Genomic DNA, 9,768 nt, shown 5'->3' with positions numbered 1-9,768 from the left:
GCGACGACGACACTCTTCGCGCCGGACACCTACCTCATATACTACCCACCCACCTACACTTGATGTTATATTAAATCGTTGTCGTGTTAGTGTGTATTAGCAGTAGTGGTATTAGTGGTAATGGTATTATAGTGGTAGTGGTATAAGTAGTGGTAGGCGTTTATACGGTAACACACTCACCGGGTCAGTGTTTGTTGACCTTGCTGTTACTATGGCGATAGGCGCTTCCGCGCAAATCACAGGGTTCGGTTCAACGAACCTCCGCGTCGGCGGCGTGGCGTGTACAGGTACGAGTCACCTGTATACGTCAGTCGAAGGAACTGCAAGTCTATAATATATATTTATTACACATGTATTCTATATACCTGTTTGTACACTGCACGTGTGTGCACCTCATCGTATAATGTGAACCGAAAATATATTACCTATATATATAGGCACCTAGCACCTATATGGGCTATATGGCCATTATATGAGTGTTTATGCTAGTGATAGACACAGTTAGTTTTAATGAACTATAAATGTAAAAACTGCTCTCCGCAGCCTACCCAAATATCCAATATTATAATATTTACGATGTTCGGGCGAAATTATTACTAAATAAATATAATATAATAATTATATTGTACGGCGAAAATCGTGCAATAACTGCTCTTATAGCATGATAGCTTATTAAAATATACGATTTAATTGTGTGATATGACCCGAGGAATGACCGTCGGCAGGACAGCGACACCACCTGCACCCCGTCATCTATAAATGGGCGTTACGCGCCACAAGCATATTATATTATGCTATATATAGTTTCCCTTAATTCTGCCGCAGCGTTCGCGTACAACAATGTGTAAACGACCTCAAAACTAATTATACGTATTGTTGCTATATAATTGTATCGCAGGGTTATTTTGCTCAAACGTTTTTTTCAAAATCATGTTTGCAATCACGTTACGGTTACTAATGTACCTATTGAAGTATTCAGGTGTACCGCAAGTACCTTACCTAGCGACTAGCTTTGAATGTCGAATCACTGACAACGTGACAAACATAATGATTATTAAGTTTTAACTAATGTTATAAATCGTTATAGTTAGTTTAAGTTTCTAGATACAATATTTATTTTCCTATTTTGTTTGTTATTATAATTATTAGGGCCCTAAAGATCTCTATAGTGCCTTAATAATTATTATCTAATTAATATTTCAATAAAAATCTATGCACATATTATCTATGTAAAATGTTGATCGATCGGGTTCCTACTAGGTCAGCGGTAATTCAATCTCAAACTTTTTTAAATTTAACTAAAATTTAATATCAAACTATGTTTACTGTTTAATATTAATATAGTTAAACACCAGTTTAATTAATTAATATATATGATTAGGTTTAGTTTAAGATTTCTATGCATAAATTATTTTTTCCCTTTAGTCAAAGTATATATATTTATCAGCTATGCCCACAATTTGGTTCATACTGAATTAAATAAAATAATTTTGCCACCATAATAATTGTTTTATTACTTGTAAATATTTTATTTGTAAATAATTGTAGTCATGGCATGTCAGTTATAAATTGATATCGAATAAAATATAAAATGTTGATTTCTGTATATTTATAATTTATTTATGAGTTAATTAACTAATAGTTAGCACAACATGTATTTAGCGTGTAAATAGATAATTTTATATTTTGTGACTGTTAATGAAATTTATCATTTGTGTAATATTTATAAAAACCATTTCAAAATAAAAGTACTAAATTATAACAGATTGTTAAAGAATATTTTAACTGAGTATTCAAAATGATTTGAAATATCTAATTGTATAATTTGTAATTGATTTTTGTAAAAAATGTAAAATTTTCAATTGTATTTCAAATATTTTTTTTTTTACATATTTTAATATTTTTCATAATTTATTGCATATAAATCCTAGCCCTAATTTATGGTCAACTCTTGCAATTGTTTAGAAGTGAATAATAACAAATCGTAAACGGGTATGCGAGCTAATCAGTAAATCATTGCCTTATTATTGTAAGAATGTAAGATACTATATAAATAATACATAAATAGTATATAATAAATAGGGCTCAGAAATTGATGACCTTAAAAATATTAAAAAATGACCTAAACAAATTATAAATATTTGTTTAAATTAATAAAAAAATATTATTTTTTTTAAATTGTACTGTATTTTATTATAAAATTATATATACATTTATCAAAACTTACAAATTATTCTAAATATGACATAAAAATGCAAAACATTTAAAAATGTCCTTAAAAATTAAATAAAAATATTACAATTATAGTAGACGTAGACGAGCACTGGCCGACGTTTTAATTTTCGTTATTCCGAAAATAGTACGAAAAAATTATAAAATTTAGGTATAATAATATTCACTACAATACGACAACGACGACTGTAATTGGTGAGATAAAATCGGATAGGTATATTAATCTTAGTTCGTGATAATTTCAAAGTTTTAAGTAAATTATCGGCGTAATGTTTGACAAGAAACTATAAGAAGTGAACTAATATGAAATCAGTAAAAATGACTAAAAATGTGGGAAAATGACCTAAAAATATCAAAAAATGACTTAAAAAGTAATTAACACCAAAAAATGAGAAATAAAAATTAGTTGTTCAGATTCACATGCTAATGAAACATATTTGTGGCTAGGAGAGCGTCGTCTAAAAAGTTCCAAAAAAAAAAAATGCAAAATGTATCAACTTCCGAGCCCTAATAATAAAATAGGTTTACCTATATAAATTATGTGTATTTGACTATAATACTAGCTGTATACTGTAGGTGTATTACATAGAATTATATAAATATTAGAGTTTAAATAAAACCTATTCTTAAACGCATCACATTCATCACAAATCTAAGCATTCAAGTTTATATTTTTTAAGTAATACGAAACTATTACTTTTACTTACAAATAAATGTAAACGTAAATAAAATGTTAACTTAAGAAACTTGAACAATTTAATAATAATTATATCGTTCAAATGAAATTTCTTTTTAAATTTATCATACAATAATGTATCGGTATTTTATATAAATAGCGACATACTATCATAAGAAATTCAAATTATTCTCATAAAAATACATAGCACACGCTATGCATGTTTTATAATTTATATTTAAAATTCATTATATTTTAGATTCTGAGTGTATAGCTATGAAAGTATTGATTTTACAATGATTTGTGTTTTTGTGTATGTCTATATAGACTATATAATTTGTATACATGAATACATGATATATGTATAAAAATGTTTCAATCTTCAACATTGAGGGTTTCTAATGGAAAATTGTATCAATAATTGGTATTTTTGAGAGATTAAATTAGACAAAATTAAAAATTTTCACTCGATCAAAAAACTTGAAAATTGAATAGAGGATTCTTCATAAATTGTACTAATTAATAAGTTCTAAAAAATAAATTGTATTACAGTGAATACTGTGTAATGCGGACCCTGAATAAAACGGAAAACTATCTAATACTGTAAATACGGAATTTTTCTATGGTCCTGAAATATTCCTATAGTTTTATATAGACGTTGAAAGTTGAACCTCAATAAAACGGAACCTTCCTAACGCGGAAACGGAACGATTTTGTAGGTCCATGCAAGTAAAAATTTTGCATAAGCCGGAAATATGATACGCGATAATGACACGTACTCACTTACGTTGATATGAGTATGTATCCAATCCATGTAGGTACCTCGTAAAACAATAATTAAGATAAAACTGCACTACATTTATTAGTTAGATAATTTGTATTTTTGGTTATCGTACCTGCGATACAAACTTATCCCACATGCATTAGCTATGAAACAGTTACGCACTAACGTCCAACAGACTTACACTAAACAGTTTCCTTGTACATACAAAGTGACGTACTTTCAAATTTAAATACATATATATATATAAAATGCCAAACTATACGAATTTATAATCCGGAATTTTTCCGTTTTAATCAATAATGCGGAAAACTGCTTAAAGCGGAATTTTTGGTTGGTCCGTATTCGACAGCTTTCACTGTATTTTATTAAATTATTGTACAAATTGTAAATAATTAAAAATATATGATATATTAAAATCGGATCACCAAACAAGGCGTGAGTATTATGTCCGATGTGAGTATATTCAGTGCAGATCCATTATTGAAGATTTGATGATATGATTTTGATAAAATTAGGTGAAATTGCAAAAAATTACAAATTATTTTCTTAAAAATACCTAACATTTTTATTTAAATCATACCTAATTTTGAAAATTTGATACAAGATTTTTCAAAAGTTATATTATTCTATAGGTACTGGATAAAAAAAAAAGTTTTGTATAATACCACAAATATTTTTTACGGGCGTAATATAACTTCTCATCATATGATTTTCTTATATTTTATTGTAATTCAAAAACAAATAAACATAGATATTTGTAATTTTTACGTATATATAATATATCATTTTCTACATAAAGTTAATTTTAAAAATATTTTAATTCTTATTGAGCTATTTATAAAAGTTTGATTATTTTTTCTATAAAATATGTGGATTAAAAATGTTTGCGTGATCAAAAAGCTTAACAATTTAATACAAAATAATTTAAAAATATTAAATTAAAATAGACACACATTTTTTATATGCATTTGAAGTTCATATTAAAAAAAAATTAGTTAATATCACAGAAATTTGAAAATTATTTTTGGTTAAAAATACAATGTTCAATTTTTATAACTAAGTTTTGAAAATTTAATACAAGGTTCTTCATAATTAGTTCAACTGTACTTTAATTGAAAATTCTAAAAACTGAAATACTGAATGAACTTGGTTGTTTTATAGACATTATCAAAGTTCAAATTTGAATAAAATTTGATATTTAAACGAAGCATAATGATTTTTGTTATTTTGTTGTAATTCAATAATATTTTTAAATCATTTAGATTAATTGTAGGTGGTATAATCTATATTTATAGTTTGTATCGTGTTACTATAAATAGTAAAATAAATTACTAATCTCAAATAATTATAATATGTATATTTGCATGGTCGCCGCGAGGAGGGTACAAGGGGACGAATTAAAACGTCTAGTGTTTTTTTTCATATATTTTGAAAAAAATATACCTACGTATTTCTTAATATTATTTAAAAATGAGTATATATTATAAATTATAAGCACCTGACAAAAATATCCTGACTTCGCCTATATTTAGGTAATATATGTCGTCTTTTCATGTTCAGATTGTTCATAATTACCGTCTTGACGATAATACTGTTGTTAGTTCTCCAGACGTGACCTGCCCACTTCAATCTTGGCCCTGGCCCATTTGCAAATAATGTAAATTATTTATATTTCCTTTTCCATATGATTGTTGCACTTGATCGTTTGACCTTCTCTCCCACACTTGAGTATCTATCAAGGTTATAGATGGGATCGTTAGGATCATACATTTTTCTTAACACCTTTCTTTAAAAAACATTTAGTCTATTTTCATCTCCTATTGTTGTAGCCTAGGTACAACATGCATACACAGCGGGTCTGAGATACGTGGTATATAAGGTTTCTTTGGTTTTCGTAGACAAAAATTTTGACTTGAAAATATGTTACATAGCAAAATAACATTTAACATTAATAACATTTCCAGCTTTAAGAGGACGTAGTACCCTCATGTGTTGTCTTCGTCTTACACACGTGTGACATAACAAATTTTCGTTCACCATTTTCAATATTGTGCTGTTAGTTTTGATATCAGAGTGAACTGACCTATTATAAAATTTAAAGGTAAGATAATTATCCAGGGTCCCATCAAGTCTTTTATTGATATTATTTTTAAGCAAGTTATGACCTTTTCGAAACATTTTAAAATGATCATATTACCATAACTTGCTTAAAAATAATAATATCAATAAAAGACTAGGCGAATTCAAAAAGGAGACAGTGTGTCACCCTAAGATATTTTATTTCATATCTTTTACATTGTTACTAATTAAATTTTTATTGTTATTTATTAATACGGTAACTTTTATGATTTTTATAAAAAAACATTATACATATGTATTTGTATTTTAATCATTTTTGAATTACTGTAAAACCAACTTATGTGGATCATCGTATAAAATGTTTAGGTAGTTTTACTCGGCAAAAAGTTTAATCAATATTTATAACAAAAAATTTAAAAAAATCGAATATTTCAAATACCCATCAATAGCCTAAATAAGCGAAATATTTAAAAAATTAAATTATGTAAAGAAAATACAATTTATACATTTTGTAAAAGTTTTAAGTCTCTATGGACTATGACTATAGACTAGTACCTTTTTAGTTATAACTTATAACTAGCAAAAATCTAAAATCATTTAATATAGTAAATATCGTTAAATTACTCATGAGTTTTTAATTTGGTGAAAACTAAAAATTTAGACGTGCATGAAAATTGTTTAATGTAATAATACTCGACTTTTTTTTATAAATACTGTAAACAAAATTTAGGGTAACCTTGTTTTCAATTCTTAGCTATGAATATTTAATTTTTTTTACATTTAAACAGCAAAATATTTTGCGAATTTTCGTGAATTTTGTCAATATTTAACTCCAAATACAAATTAAAAAAAATTGTTCCTATGTATTTGTATAATTTTTTAATTATTGTTAGACCTACTTACAAGTATTACATTTTCTAGTAAAACTACTAGAGATTTTTCATTTATGACCTTCTTTTTGCACCAAACGATTAATTTTTTACCAGAAACCACCCCTGGGGCTGAAAATTTAAGCATTATTTCGATAGGTTATCGTGTAGACAAATAAAAGAAAAAAACACATATCATTGTAAAATAAATTTATTTATTACTTCGTTCATAATCTAAAAGTATCAATATTATAATTTATAATACTATATCAGAATAACATTATTTAACTTACCTTTCACTGTCGTTAGTTCTACGACGATTTACCAGAATACGAGTTAAGCGTTTTTGGGTAACACATTTTACAATATTTTTTTTGTTTCCCATTTTAATATAAAATAGTAAATATAGTTAGTAAAATACAATTTTTGGTATACAAATTAACGTGGACACTGAACAGTCGGTGAGTACCTACTAACGTCTAGACGTGTCTTCAATGACTACGAGCAGTACGAGCGTTGAGCAAGTTATTTGTTGTAATTCAATAATATTAAACTATTATATTATAAATATATCATTGATATCAATAATATTATATTGTTATGAATGGATGCAGGTTTTTTGGTACGCGCGATTAAAATATTAAAATTAATAATTATTATTTTCATGTCGCCGTTATCGATAATATTGTTAATTTTATTTATAGTTTATCGTTGACAGCGCGTACTAAAGAATAACCGGTTGTAAACTTGGAGGCAGTAGCTTTTGCGGGTCGGAGGTAATAATGTTATCGCATGCTGCCGTAATAGAGACGGAGCGCAGCACTAGTCGAGTAAAAAATCGGTTTTTGCGGCATAAAACCTTCGTACTTAGATTGTAAATAAATCACTCTACGTTGATTTTACAGTAAAAACACCTATTATCATAAAGAAAGATTACAATATTTACGAGGGCATCTCATCGGGTATTTTCATTATGTTAATTACATTGATTGATATTACATTTATAAAATACGTTTATTTTTGTTTTTTTAAATGGCTGTATCTTTTTTTGAACTAAATATTTTATAAAACCCCGATGAGATGCCCTCCAAAATATTGTTATATTCTATTTTGATAATAGGTGTCTAAGCTCTAAAACTACTCAGAAACAAGTAGTTTGAAATTTCTCTGAGCATGTTTTTGATACTGAAAAATGTCTGCGCAACGTCCTCTTAAGTAATAACTAATAACATCATTTGATTGGGAATAATTTATAAGAACACATAGTCTGAACATTCAATAAAAGTGCATTCTATGGACATCAAGAACTTTAAAGATTTTCTTTTAAAAGTTTATCTTTGCCATTCGTTAATAAAAAAATACAGTAACTTATTGAACTATTTCAGATATTTAGTTGTATGGGTTAAACAATTTTGTTGAATCAATTTAGAACCTTTTTTCAAAATAAAATTTAAAGAAGAAGTAGGTACAAAAGGAAACCTTTTAACATTGATGTTAATATTAAACAATAAACTTGTCAGAAGAACTTTAAGGGTTATCAATACACAAATACACTTAAATATCAAAATCTTTAAACTCTGATGAATTTGTTACCTCTTCAGTTTTATAAAAGTATTATACCACATTTTTCAACATCTACAACATGTCCTGAAGGCGCTGTTGATAAATGCATTAATTTAAGGGAAATAAAAGATTTGTATGTTCTTAGTTGTGTAGAATATTTTAGTTGTTGAATTCTACAATATTTAAAATTATTTTTATGACAGTTAAAATTTTTTTAGAAATTGTTTTCAAGTATTCTGTCCTATGGGCTATGACAAAAAGAACTACCTATGTGACTATGTCCAAATAAGTTAAAATAAGTACAAATAAGTTTCATAATATAAAAAGTACCTTTTTGTTTTTTCGTTATTCATATGTATAGAAAAAAAACTGGTGTGATTAAAAAAAAAAAATATGTAGAAAAAATCACAAAGAAAAATTGCTTTAAAAATTTTAGTATTCTGACTTTTCTGAAAAATTGGAAAATTTAATATAGGCCATTATGCTTTCAAGATACAGAACCAGAAGTAGATATATTATGTATAAGACTCCAAAGCCTTATTATTAATATCTAGTACAGTAATACATACCTTGTTCTTAACAAAATTAAGATAATTTATAAAGTATATTTTAACGTGAAGCTATTATAGTTTTAAATTATTATAAAAAAAATAATATTTAGTATACTATATTACTATATGACATCTATATTTTATCATACCTAATGATTTTTAACATTAAATGTTTGATATTTATTGTTTACCTATATATACAAACAGAGCTTGCGCTAAAGAAATACTAGAGCTGCACACCTTTTGTTTTTCAGAAGTGAAAAAATTTAATGATCGCTTCGCTCGCGTATAATACATAACACATACTATATATCATAAATTCATAAATATTAAATATTGTCAATTTAAAGTTTAAATAACAAAATTTTTTAAATTATATTTAGATTAACAACAATTAATATTAATCTAATTTTTAAATGATTTTTCTTTTTTATGACAACCTATTCATCGATAACAATATTTTCTAATCGCAGATGGTTATTAATTTGAGCACAGTCACAATATTTGATGGCATAACGCAATGGTTATGACCACAGTTTATCTTAAAGACCGTAGTAGATTTAATCTTTTGATATAATGATATTCATAGATAAATTATCAATGTTTCAATTATAATTTCTAATTAATTTGGAAAATAAAATAATGTCAAATGATATCTGTTATAAGCTCATAGACATATAGAATTAATTATTAAAAATTCAAAACATATATTTTATGAACTGCACAACATTTAAATAAGAACTGCACGTTTTAAATTAGAACTGTATATTTTATGCACAAATGCACGTTAGCGCAAGCTCTGCATACAAATATATGGAACAATATTTTTGGTCAGAACTCATAAAATGACAATTACTCGTTTTGATAAAAAAGAATAATGGACTAGACTTGGTTTGTTATTTTTTTCGTAGGAAAATAATCGGTGGTATCTCATTAGTCATTTATCGGAGGGAAATTGTTATGGCTTTAGATAATCGTGATGCTAATGTTGTTGGTATATTATCATTCAAATAC

This window comes from Rhopalosiphum maidis, chromosome 3, assembly GCF_003676215.2.
Source record: "Rhopalosiphum maidis isolate BTI-1 chromosome 3, ASM367621v3, whole genome shotgun sequence".
NCBI classification, from domain to species: Eukaryota; Metazoa; Arthropoda; class Insecta; order Hemiptera; family Aphididae; genus Rhopalosiphum; species Rhopalosiphum maidis.
Note: the sequence above shows the minus strand (reverse complement) of the source record.